At 40.9% G+C, this 13,788-nt stretch overlaps 1 long non-coding RNA gene across 1 annotated transcript; it reads right to left on the bottom strand.

The window, feature by feature from the left end:
- Window positions 1-3,408: 3,408 nt before the first annotated feature.
- Window positions 3,409-12,412, bottom strand: LOC101682187. Its single transcript, XR_001176618.2, has 3 exons — window positions 12,055-12,412; window positions 8,168-8,388; window positions 3,409-3,584 (listed from the first exon to the last, which is right to left on the bottom strand). It is a non-coding gene; the product is annotated as an uncharacterized LOC101682187 (long non-coding RNA).
- Between the last annotated feature and the right edge of the window lie 1,376 nt (window positions 12,413-13,788).

The following is a 13,788-nucleotide window of genomic DNA, read 5'->3' as shown; positions in this document are numbered from 1 at the left end:
TCCCTTGTGCTTAGTTTCACCCATGAAAAATTGAAGATGTCTACTGACAAAGAACATAATAAGCCTTGAAGCCACAAAGACTTAGGGTCAAATTCCTGCTCAACCACTTACTCTCTTGAATGAGGTTAGACGGTTATTCGAGGTACCTTTTTTCTGTCAAATGAGGATAAAAATGTCATGCCATGTGAAATTGTTAGGAGGATTGAATGCCCTCCGCATCCCAAAGGCATTTCATGGCTTACGTATTCAAAACTCACCTTTCCATTCCATTCTTGGAGAATTCCACAACCACACAGGTGCTTCATCTTACATCTTGAGTTTTACTTCCTCTCCCTCGTCTCATTCATTATTTTCTTTTATCTCACCTGAGTTATCGGCCAAAACACTTTTCATCATCTACTTTTGTTCCAAGTATTTTTTTTTCCATTTTTTACTTGGTTTCCTTATTTTTTTTTTAAAAGATTTTACGTATTTATTTATTTGTCAGAGAGAACACACGAGCAGGCAGAGTGGCAGGCAGAGGTGGAGAGAGGAGCAGTCTCCCTGCCCAGCAATGAGCCCGATGTGCGACTCGATCCCAGGACCCTGGGATCATGACCTGAGCCGAAGGCAGCAGCTTAACCGACTGAGCCACCCAGGCATCCCGGTTTCCAATATTTTATTGGAAGCTTCTAAAATTTTATGAAGTCAGATTTATCTATTGCTTTATAATTTTTCATTTTATTGTCTTGCACAAGAGCGTCCTTCCTAAAGTGCGCTCTTCCATTTACACGTTTAACCACTGCTAACTGAGTGCTCACACTGAGTGTAGAATTGCTGTGGGTCCCGAGCATATTCATAAGGCAGTCTCCCTTGGGCACCATGTAATTTTAACTGGGGAAAGAAAACAAAATCTTTTGAGCTAATACTAATCTCAGATTGTCATGAAGACCTTGAAGGACAAAATCAGAGTGATATGGTTGATGTCACCCAGGGAAAGGGGTCAAAGTGTTACTTGCGATAGACCAGCTTGAGACCTAAAAGATGAAGAGGAGTCAATGAGTGGGTCACCTACAGGCGGAAAGGTAGTTTGGCAGAGGGAAGAGCAAGGACAATAGCTCTAAAACAAAGAGAAGTGCTGTGGACAACAGCAGAAAGAGCAGCTTGCTGCAGAGAAAGCTTTGTGAGCAAAGGGAAAGCATGATGAGATGAGGTTGGTGGGGTAGACGGGCTCAGTCGTGTAGGGCCTTGTGCATGGGGATCAAATGCTAAGACCAGTGGAACACTAGGGAGGAGTTTTAAGTAGATGAAGGCAAAAGAGAGCACCTGGTTCCCAAAAGCTAAGAGGTCATCAGCCCTGCCTTGGTAGGAACTGGGGATAAGCTCACTTGATGAAAATCATCAAAAACGGTCAGGAAAGTTTTCCATTTTTTTTTTTTTTAATTTATTTGGGAACCCAGAGCCAAACCTTTTATTTCAGCAATTAGTTTTTAGATCTGGAATAATTACACAAAAGTGTGTTATATTATTTGTCTGCTCTCAACAAAGGAACATATTAAGGTAATACACTAGTAGTTCTGATTTAGGAAATGGTCTATTTTAAAAGTAAACTGCAGTATTTTTGATGTTTCATGAACTCAGAAACAGGATTATTTCAAAAAACACATGTAAGTGAATACTATTAATAAGATGCTACGTAATAAACATCGCTTTATAGGAGGAAGTCTTTGAATGTGCATGAGTGGCTCAGTTATTAAGCGTCTGCCTTTGGCTCGGTCATGATCCCTGGATCCTGGGATCCTGTGCTGTGTTAGGCTCCCTGCTCAGCGGGAGGCCTGATTCTTCCTCTCCCTCTGCCCTTCCTCCTGTTCCCTCTCTCACTGCATCTCTCTCTGTCAAATAAATAAATAAATACAATCTTTAAAAAAAAAAAAAAAAAGAAGCAATCTTTGTCCTCAGGAGTCTAAAACTCATCAGGGAAGACAAGGCATGAACGTTTCTATGGTACATGATTAGGCTCTTATAAGAGCTAAAAATAGTCTTGTCCTCATTCAGGGGACAGCTGTCCTTGAGTGTTGGGGTGACCAGGAAAGAATTCCTGATGTGGGCAGCATTTGAATTGGGTCACAGAAACTCTACAGTAGATAAACTGAGGGGAGAGCATCCTTAGCATAGGGAAAGGGATGTTATGAAGGCAAGAAAGGTTAGGCATATTTGGTATAAGCTGGCAATGAATTTGGCTGAAAGCTGAGGCAGATGCAGGGGATTACTGAGAATCGTGGCTTACTGGTGGCTGGTTGATGACAGGAGTCGGTCGGCAAGGCTGTGGACCTGGGCTGGAACAAGTACCCACGGGAAGGTATATTTGAAACTGAATACTAAATCCCTAATTCTCCTGGGATTTTTTGGTCGTTTATCAGGGAAGCATTGGATTTCTTTTACCATGTCTGTGCGTCTTTCTCCTGAAGGCACCTATGTGCTTTGATCTCCATTAGTCCAGGTCTGCTTCTGTTTTTTCAGAGGACTGCCCTCAGGCTACTGTGGCCAGATTACCTGTGAAATCAAAGAGCTGGTAGTTCCTGTAGTTTATGTCCCTCCCTGGGCCCCCTGGGGTAGATTGTGAAAGCTTCCTGGCCTCAAGTCAGGTCCCTGAGATATAACTTACTCTCCAGAGTCCCTTGCAGGATCAGACTGAATTTACTCTCTGGGATTTTGCCTGAAATTGTGCCCATACTTAGCTGCTTCCTCTTTCTCTTCTGTGTCACACTCCACCTATTAGCCAAGCTTCTTGGAGAAACTTCTTTAATAAATCACTTGGAGGGGCGCCTGCGTGGCTCAGTTGGCCAAATGTCTTCCTTCATCATAGGTCATGATCCTAGGGTCCTGGGATTGAGCCCCACGTCACGCTCCCTGCTCAGCAGGAATCTGCTTCTTCCCTGCTTGTCCTCTTTCTTTCTCTCTCTTTCTCTCAAATAAATAAAATCTTAAAAAAAAAAAAATAAATCACTTGGAAATGAGTTCTTGGCTCTGTGTCCACTTCTGGGGCAATTGTCCTAAGACGCTGCCAAGGGCGTCTTTAATCACTGCAACCAGTGCAAGACTGTCTAAGGAGAAGGTCCATTGAATATCACTGAGGACCACTGAGGAACAGCTTTAGGGGAACTGTGAGGCAGAGGCCAAATTATAAGAATTAAAAGAAGTGGGTGCTATGGACAATTTGTCATTCTTTCTGAATGTCCTATGCTTTTTGAAACCCCTGCAATGTTTGGGTATTTCTAGCTTTTTGCATTTTGCCTCAGCAAAGAAGGAACTCAGAAAGTGAAATTTCCAGTCTTTCTCAAAGCTGGGACGCAAGAACGTGACCCACACAGCACTGACCAGACACACCCATGTTAAATATCTGTTTAGAAATGAACAACTTGTAAAAGAGACTTTTTGAAAAATCCTTTATTTTTCTTTTGGTGGGTGGGAGCGGAGGTTTTGGCTTTTTGAAGAGCAGTGGTTGTGAGGTGTGTCCTGACTGGAAAAAAAAAATTGTTGTTGGGGTGCCAGGGATAGCGAAGTCCTCTGTAGTGCTTGATCAAGCTCCACAGTGGGTGTGGGGCCTACTTAAACAAACAAAAAAAAAGAATCAGAAAAAGATTTATACATAAGAGTCTTAATCATAATGCCATTTATAAAGGTTAGAAAACATTTAAAATACTCAAGAATATGAGACTACTTCAACAAAATATGGTTTAGTGACGTAAGAAGAAAAGATCATTAAAATCATCTTGTTGAAGAATTTTTAGGAATAAGAGAATAATCATGACATGCGGGGGAAAAAAAAAAAACAACCCAACCAAGATGCAAACTCCATATACTTTACTCTTCCAGTTGTGTAAAATAAAGAATTCTGCTGGAAACAGGAAGTAACACAAAAAAGTGCCAAAATACTAAGTGCTTAATACTCAGAGGTAGAAAGTCAGGTGATATAAATTTGCTTTTCCATAGTTCTCTAGCTTTTCTGTAATGAGCATATTAGTTTCCTCTTGCTAAAACTTCATTTTAAGTAAAATGTTCCATTGATCCCTGAAGATGGGCCATTGACCTTTCTGCAGTCAGTAGGGTTCCAATCTGCACAGAAAATAAGCCTTTTGTTTCAGCTCCAAAACTAAAGCTTGAAATGGAATGGGATTCCCAAGACATCTAAGCCCTGGTTAGCAATCGTTTGGATGAATGCCAAGGAAGGGTCAGCAAGTTCTTGCTTCACACAAACTCAAGACAGTGAGGTGAGAACACATGCCAGTCAAGGGTCCACCACTTGTTTCATCTGGTGCTTCTTAACATTAATGCATACGTGAATCTACCAGGGATGTTGATAAAATAAAAATTGATCTCAATAAATCTGGATAGGGCCTGAGGTTCTGCATTTCTAATAATATCCAAGATAATGCTGTCGCTGTTGGCCCATGGGCCACACTTTCAGTTCAAAGCTTAGACTCTTCCCTAGACAGCCCAGCATTCCCTGCTTGCAAATACAGAAGATTTAAAAACAAGTCCAATCAGCAGGCTTTAATTAGATAAGTAATTTGCAGCTGGTATCTGGAAGCCCACATCTGGGGAGACAGTTCTGGGGGCAGCAGGTCATTAGGACATTAAAAATGATCTCATGGTGCAAGTGCACTCATGTGGATGTGTACAAGGCATATGTGTCTCTTGACACATATGTATTTGTGGTGAACTTCTTGGAGGAAATTCGCGGGCATTGTATTTCCTCTTTCCTGATGGAGTTGCTTTAGTGATCAAAAGAGCAAACCACCAATCCTTTCCCCTTGTCTTTTTCTTATTCCCTTTCATAAAACCTCTGGTCTCTGCATGTGTGCTCAGTAATAAGAGAAGCCAAGGCCTCCTGTGGGTCCTAGGAAATGCATTATCTAATCTAAAAATAGACAAGAGCCTATTGTCTCATGCACAAGTAAATCCCATATACTAATCCGGCAGAAAGTGATCTAGCCTTTTAAAAGATTTATTAGCTCCTGATCTTTTCTCTATGTATGACTATTTTTCATCTCATTCTATGACGGATAAATTGAATTAAGCGAGAGCTAAAATAACTCCTCTTTAAAGGTATATAAATCTTTGTTATGGAAACCTTGGGGTTTAGGAGGCCTCTAGGTACTTGAAGTACCAAAGCATTGAACAAGAAAGAGAAAAGTCACAGTTATTATAGGAACAGATGGTTTCCCAACAGTGGTGTATTATAAGTGTTTAACAACGAGTTCTTTAACAAAACACACACACACACACACACACACACACACACACACAGAAATATTGCGGGTTCTAGGGGAGAGGGAAATGGAAAGTGATTGCTAAGGGGTATGGTTTTCTGGGGTAGTGATGAAAATGTTCTGAAATTGGATATTTTGATAGTTGCACAAAGCAGTGAATACACTAACGATCAGTGACTTGTACAATTTTAAACGGGAACAGCACACAGGACCCACCTCCCCACAACCTTTGTTCACACCATTTGCCAATTTCCATGCTGTAAACTACTCCCATCGTGGCGGATTCCAAGCTGCCCAAATGGCATTACGGAAGGCAGCTGGGAAGGGTCCGGGTTCTGGCACAGAACTGGTTCCCAGTGTGGCAATCCGTTTTCTGACCACCGGGGTTGAAGGGGATGTTCAGAGGTACACAGCTTTTCTGGAACACAAGCTTTGGAATTGTCCTTTCTTGTTTTTCTGGTTATTTGTTTTTGTTGTTCCTTCTGTCTTAAAGTGATCGGGATGTGGTGAAGAGTCTGAAAATGGCACCCTCAAGTCCAACATGTGTTCGTTTATTAATTTAGATTTTCAACAACATATTGATTAAGGGTCTCCTCACACTAGTCTCTGTGCTTTATGCCACAAATTCTAAGGTGTGTGGAATGACTCCCCTGAGGAGACCAGGGTCTAGCCAGGGGTACAAACATAAGCATGACCATTGTAGAACCTGGGCCTGTGTGTATGATTTAACAGAGGAACACGCACCCTGATTGAGAGAATTATTTTCCTTGGTACGTGGAGAATGGTGTGGTATCAGAGACTGTCTCACAGAAGAGGAGATATTGGGCCTGGAATTAGAGAAGGATGTTGTAATTCAAAAAAATGGCATGAGGGAAAAGCATGGAGGCCTGAGGAGATGAGATGCCATGGAAATAAGCACTAATGTGCTGTGGCTAGGTCATAGATTCATCAGTAGCTGAGATGAAGAGTGACCAGAAAGATGAGCTGATATATTTTTAACACCTTGATGGGCCACCCTAAAGAGTTTGCACCTATCCCGCAGTCACTGGGGAGCCATTGAGATTTCTTTCTTTCTTTTATTTTTTTTAAAAGATTTTATTTATTTATTTGACAGAGAGAGATCACAAGTAGGCAGAGAGGCAGGCAGAGAGAGAGAGGGAAGCAGGCTCCCCGCTGAGCAGAGAGCCCGATGCGGGAACTTGATCCCAGGACCCTGAGATCATGACCTGAGCCGAAGGCAATGGCTTAACCTACTGAGCCACCCAGGTGCCCCACCACTGAGATTTCTTAAGCAAGGGAGAGACATGCACAGCTCAGCAGTATTACTGAGGGTCCACGGGTAGGAAAGAGAGATGAGAAGAAGCTAGTATTAGGGAGGCCAGACAAGAACATTGCGTTATTCCGGCTAATGGAGATGAATACGAGATGAATATGGTGATGTGTGAGGGTAGAGAGTGGAAGGGATGCAGTGGAGAAATACATCAAAATAGAGCTGAGAACACAACTGGATGTGCATGGGGAGCTTATGGTAGAATCAGGCTACGGTAGAAGTTTCTTTCTCGGATAGCCAGATAAATGGGGTTTCCTATATAATGTCTTACACATGGTGGGTGCTGAGAGGAATATTTGCAGAATGTTGGCACAAACACCTGGGATATAGAGGGGCAGCAGAAAGTGATGGAATGCATTGAGTATGTCGAGCTATATCAGCCATGCATCAGAGCATGGTTACTTAGTAGTTATGGGACCTTGAGCAAATTTCTCTAAGCCTTAGTTGCTTCACCTGTCAAGTGGGAGAATTATTTGAACTTCAAAGGACTTTGGTCAAGACTAGAATTAATAAAACCCCTTAAATTATTTCTTAAAAGAGCAATCATGTAAGTGGCCCTAAAAGGTCAAGGGTCTCCAATCACAGTCCACAGCTCACTTGTGGAGAAAGACCACTTGCCTCCTACTATGTAGCTTCCCATGTGATCTCTGAAGCCTTCTTGACAGCATCAGGACTGGGGCATTTTTTTCGACTCATAAATTTGGCTTGAATCCAGATTTTGAGAGTTATTAGCACTGGAATTACTTCAGTTGGAGAGATTTAAAAATCTACAACTATTTTTTGGGCTCCCGTAGGAGACTACGACAAATTTGTTACACAAATTGAGAATTAAAAAAGTGGTGGCTCACATGCAGTCACTACAAATAATGATTAAATCCTATTTCTTAGTGTCCGAAGGCCCCTCAGGTACACAGTAACTCTTGTGTGTGGTTAAAAGGCAGAAGAAGAAAGACCCATCCAGCGCAAATCTGATTTGAGGGATCTGTGTGGCTCAGCGGCTGGTATCCATGAAATCTTGATACAACAGAGAACCCTATGATCCCTGGGTGGTCCGGAGCCCAGAACACATCTTATTTGGGAATCCCAGTAGCGCAAACTACCAGACACGGGAAGGGGACCCCTACCGAAGATGTTAAGGGAAGAGCATCAGAAAAGTGGTGAATGCCTTTGAAATGAGCAAAGGAGGTAAAAGGATGTCATCACAGGACACTTTTCCAGATTATCTCTACAGTTTCTCTGTCTTTGAGTGATTTTATAACCCTGTAAATTATACGTAACTGATAGCAATAAAAATAATTCATATTCATAGGCATGCAGATTAACCTTGTTTGGTTGAGAGGTCATTGATCCCCTCCAGGCCTCATGAAAAAAAGCACGTTTTGCATCTATTAAGCCAAACTATTTCAGCACTTTTGGGGACTTATACTTATGTCCACTCTTTGGTTTCTCCTTGAGCTGGTTGTAATATCTTACTGGCTTCCTAATTAGGAAATGAGTTGAATAAAATCTTTAACATGTTTATTTTATATGATGATCATGATTTTACTCTTGAAATAATTGATCATTACTATTACTTCTTACTCACTTAAAAGCACAGGTAAGGAGAAGAGTCCCTCGAAACTCGGGGCATTGTCCGGGTGCTGGTGGGGAACAAAGAGTGACCCAAAGGAGTGGAAATCTGGCAAGACTCCCTCTGGGTTGCAGTGGAGGTCCAGCTTCTATTTCCCCAAAGCAAGAGGAGTACCTCTTCAAGTAGACCTTAGGATGGGTCTTCAGATTTCTGGCCCATGGGAGATTCAATGGATGCTACATTGAGGAAGAAAAGGCAAATGAATACTTTAAAGGGCCGGGAAAATCTCCATCAGGATTCAGAAAAGTTCTCGTCTCTAAAAGCACATTAGAAAATCCATCTAATTTTTGACTGCCCGAGAACACACTGGTTGTGTATCTCCTTATACGTATAAAATATAATGACACATTAACAATATACCAAAAGAAGTGGTCCATGTTAGTAGGACAGGGGTTTGTTTCTCATGATGGAGATTTTCTAAATGGATGATCCGTTTAGAAAATATGAGGATCCAGCTTTTCTCAGGATGGAGAGAAAGAGTCAGTGTGATTCATTAGAGGCAGTGGCAGTATGGAAGCCAGCCTGTAGGAAGCACAAAGAATTCCCAGAAGGAAGAGAAAGGTGGGTTGAGGAATGTGATTCTGGGCACGCAGAGCAACCCAATGTGATGTTCTTAGTATGTCAGGATTTTCTTTTTTTTTTTTTTTCTTTAAAAAAAAAATTTATTTGAGAGAGAGAGAGAATGAGAGAGAGTGAGCATGAGAGGGGGAAGGTCAGAGGGAGAAGTAGACTCCCTACTGAGCAGGGATCCTGATGCAGGACTCGATCCCAGGACCCTAGGATCACGACCTGAGCTGAAGGCAGTCACTCAACCAACTGCGCCACCCAGACACCCCATGTCAGGACTTTCTTGGTAATGAACTGTCACCTCACAATTACAGATATGGCAGGAGGTAATGGTGCAGAAAACAGAGGGGTAGTTGGGAGGACTACCTTGTCGGGGAAGGAGATGAGAAGAAAGACATGACTAACACTGGAGTCTCCAAACGGAAACCATGGAGGGAGTGGGCAAGGGAGTATTTGAAGGACGGTGTGTAGTGTTACACGTAAATATTACAAAATGAGAAGGAAGCTGAAGAGTGAACGACAATAGGAAAAGGAATCCAAAGAAGGAAGAAAAGAAAAGGTAAGTAGAATTAATGAAATGGTGAGCAAAAAAGCCACACTTGCGGCACCTGGGTGGCTCAGTCAGTTAAGCGTCTGCTTTTGGCCCAGGTCATGATCCCAGGGTTCTGGGATTGAGTCCCATGTTCAGCTCTCTGTTCAGCGGGGAGTCTCCCTCTGCCTGCTGCTCCCCCTGCTTGCCCTCTCTCTCTGCCAAATAAATAAATAAAAATTTTTAAAAAAACTACACACTCAACTATGGACTCTGAAAAACAACCTGAGGGCAGGGGTTGGGAGATTGGGGAGCCAGGTGGTGGGTATTAAGGAGGGCACGGATTGCATGGAGCACTGGGTGTGGTGCAAAAACAATGAATACTGTTACGCTGAAAAGAAATTAAAAAAAAAAATTAAAAAAATACTAGAACATAAAACAAATAAAAAACCCACACACTAGATCTTTTTAAAAAACCAATTAAAAAGGCAAACTTATAGCAAATCCTACCACAGAAAAAGCATCATATTAAATATGAGAAATTGACATCACTACAGAAAAGCAGGAAATTAGAAGATATATACAAGGGAATAGATTGTACAAGTCAAGCCAACATATTGAAAAAAAAATGCCTTTCTCAGAAATGAAAATTGTCAAATCCAAATCTATTCCCAATTAAAAATCCAGAAATAAATCTCAATCATGTGTAAGAGCTATGGGAGAAATACAAATCTTTACAGAAAGATACAAAATAGTAGTTATGGGTTGGAGAAACACAGCATGTTCCTAAGGTCAAGGCTCACTACTATAAGGATTTTACTATCTGCCAAATTAATCTATAAATTCAGGACATTCCCAGTCAAATCCCAAAAGAATTTATGGGCCAAATAATTACAAAATTCATTTTGAAAAAGAAAACATAATAGTTATGGATGCTGAGACAACCAAAAGAACAGTGGGGATGAGGGAAGGCCCCCTCAGTTCCCCAGTCTGCCCCCAAATATAGTATCCAGCTGGAGTAATTCAGAGTGTGCCAGTAGATACAGAACACAAATTGGACAAAGTGATAAATACTGTTGGGACACTAGGCTATTTGGAAATAGATAAAATCAGGCCCTTATTTTATACCAGACATAGAAATAAAGAGCTAAGACTCAGGAGCAGAACCATAAAAGTATCAGAAAGAAAATATTTTTATTTTTTTAAAATAGTCTTGGAGATGTGAGAAAGACTTGCAAAATGAGATACAAAACCCAGAGCCCCAAAGGAAAAGATTTATAGATTTGACTATGTAGAAAATAACACGTCTTGATGACAAATGCCCCTAGAAAAAGTTGAGACAACTTGGCTGACAAGAAAAACATGATCAGTAACCAGCAAATATAAAAAGTTCCTAAAAATCAATATAAAACCAACAAGCAAAAGAGAGATGAACTAGTTGTTTGTGTTAAAAAAAGGAGAAGAAAAAAATGTGAAGAATTACTCCAACATATTTAAGAAGTTGTCTCTGGGTGGTGGCATTGTAGAGGCATGATTTTTTAAATTATTTGGATGATCCACAATAAGTAGATAATAGTTTTATAATTAGGAAAAGACTGAAAATCAGCATATAAAATCTTGAATACTTCATATATTAGCATTTATGTGAAAAAAAACTATGAACAACAAAAATACCAGAAGATGAACCCATAGATAGGCATGATTGTATCTAGATGGCAGATAAATGGTGATTTTCTTTTTTCTTCTGTTTTTCTTTCTTTTCCAAGTATTCTATGATGAGATTTGAACTTTTAAGCTTTAAAAAGACAGATTTTTAAATAATTCATTGCATATAAATGTTATACTATAAATGCGATAAACATGAATGCATTTTGTTTCAAAAGATTGTCCAAAAGTTATTTCTATCTTTTCAACTTCTTAAACTTAAGATGAAATCATAGGTGACCATGTGTGTATTCTATGGATGTGTTTTAAAGGAAAGATGTAAGAAATTTTTTGACATATTGCAATATTTTATACCTGCTCCAAAGAAACCAACAATGCTTCGGGGTTGTTTTTTTATTTTTTAGTGGGGGCTGTCTTCCGGAGCCTGAAGGGAGAACACTGTTTTTGTTTTGTTTTGTTTTTTAACAACCATGGGTCAGGCACAGGCTTTAGTATAGAATTTCAACCTTCTGCCTTATAGAGGAAAATGTCCTGTAAGATGTGGTCTCTGGGCTGACCAGATCATTAATTTTAGTTTAGCAAGTTCACGGCAAAAAAACAAACAAAAAAAACCAAAAACAAGCCCCCCAAAACAAAAACCTAAACCAAACCAAAACAAAAGAACCCAGGAAAAACAAGTGGTGACTTGAATTTTAATTTTAGTATATTAACATGTCTTCAAGTTTTCTTTGGGGGAAATGGTGGTTTTTAAGGTACTAATGAAAAGGAATTCTGATCTGTATTTCTAATTAAATTTCTTCATTCTCATTTGCATTTTATTTATGAAAGTCCCCATCAAGCTATATCTGAATAAAATAAGAATCTCCCCGGGGACAGGGATACTCCTTATTTAAAAGTAAGAATTACTCCTTATTGAAAAATCTTCTTGCGTTAGAAAGCTTCACGGAAGAGGGAAACAGAATTAATGTGCCTACGTGTTGGCATTCTGTATCTCAAGGAACTCTTCCAGCCCAAAGCTACTTTGTGTAAATTTCCAGGGTAGAGTGCTTACAACAGAGGCACAGAAGCCCTTGAAACTTACCCATGGCATTAGCGGATGGTTCCTTGTATCATTTTGCTACCTTCATTCAATTTCTTTGTTGATATCCAGGAAACTGGAATCTTTTCGTAAATCAAACTCTCCTATTAAGAACCTGCAGATCACGTTTCCAAAGCCACGGTAAAATCAACCTTTGAGATCTGAAGTCTCTCTTTGTGGCAGCAACCAGGGGCCCAGAGAATTCTTTTCCTTTAACTAAAGAGAAGCCATTACCTAAGTTCCCCTCAGGCTCCTCTGCCATAAAATGGCAGGACTTCCATGAAAGTGCGTTCAGTGTTGTTGAAGCATTGCCTTTGGCTTTTTTAGTCACTGCCGCTGTGTGTTTTCAGCTGGAGAGGTCAAATGATTTGTTCTTCCAGAAGTTAATCATTTATGACAAATTTGCTCAGCAGATCTGTGCACAGAAATATGTGGTAGAAAGGCTGGAGAGGCACAGACGAGCACATTTGTCTTTTAAAAAACGCTCATATTCATCAATGTACTTTCCCCTCATTTCAGACACTAGCCTCAGGCCACTAGTGTTTTGTTAGCACTTTCTTTCCATCATTTTCTATCCTGTTCTACTCTCCCCTTTTCTTCATGTCAATTAAAGGCGTCGAACTTACCTTCACCTGCCAGGACGCATCAAGACTCAAGCTGGGCTTCTCCTGGTTGAGTGGAGGTGGATTTTCTGGGGAAGCTTAGCTTGGGGCCGGTCTTGCTGGTACTGCCCTAGCACTGTGTTCACACGGGCGTGTGCTGAAAACATAGGACGGCAGATCACTTAACCTCTCTCTACTGCACCTTCTCAGGTCCCTCTCCCCAGCTATGGTTGGGGTCGGAGCCATTTTGGCCATCTCTGGGAACGGCCTAAGGAAAACTTGGGTTGGAGGTGCATCTAATGTGGATTTCTGTGGAATATACTTATTTGGTTCACACTCATGTCTGTGTACAGTTCAGTTAGTGCTGGTGTCGCCAGGCTGCTACTCTCCTGGTGTGAGGACAGGAAGGGGATGGCCCAGGATGGGCATCCCATGTATGTGGGAGGTGGACAGAAACACTGTCCAGAAGGAATGGAGCCTGAAGGTAGTCTGTGAAAGCCGTCGATTTTTGCAGCTCACATGTGGAGGAAACTTGATAGAAATCTGCCGACATTTGACAACAATACTTTAAAAACAATTTCTGAAACATTATTAATAACAGCCGTGGTTTTTTTTAAAGATTTTATTTATTTATTTGACAGACAGAGATCACAAGTAGGCAGAGAGGCAGGCAGAGAATGAGAGGGGGAAGCAGGCTCTCCGCTGAGCAGAGAGCCTGATGTGGGGCTCGATCCCAGGACCCTGGGATCATGACCTGAGCTGAAGGCAGAGGGTTTGACCCACTGAAACACCCAGGCACCCCAAGAGCCGTGTTGTTAAAAGAGTTTTCTAAACTATCAATAAGAAAAATTGGTCAACCATGCCAGGGAAAAGGTCTTTGACCTTTTATTTGGTGTTATAGCATCTTCGTCATATGAGGAAATGATCAGAGACCACAGCCAAAAACACAGGGAAAAAAGCATTTTTGAGATGTGTCAGGACTTTAATTTTTATAGTTTTTTGAAAATGTGTTATTTATTTTTATATTACTTTCCCCTGGGTTTTATGGCACATGTGATATTTGTCAGCTTTCCAAAATTTGTATTTTGTCGTGATTTCTGATTTCCTTCGCAATGTACCCAATTTTACATCCTTT

Source organism: Mustela putorius, unplaced genomic scaffold, assembly GCF_011764305.1.
Source record: "Mustela putorius furo isolate JIRA1106 unplaced genomic scaffold, ASM1176430v1.1 tig00000876_pilon_pilon_pilon, whole genome shotgun sequence".
NCBI lineage: Eukaryota > Metazoa > Chordata > Mammalia > Carnivora > Mustelidae > Mustela > Mustela putorius.
Note: the sequence above shows the minus strand (reverse complement) of the source record. Positions and strands in the feature narration are given on the sequence as shown.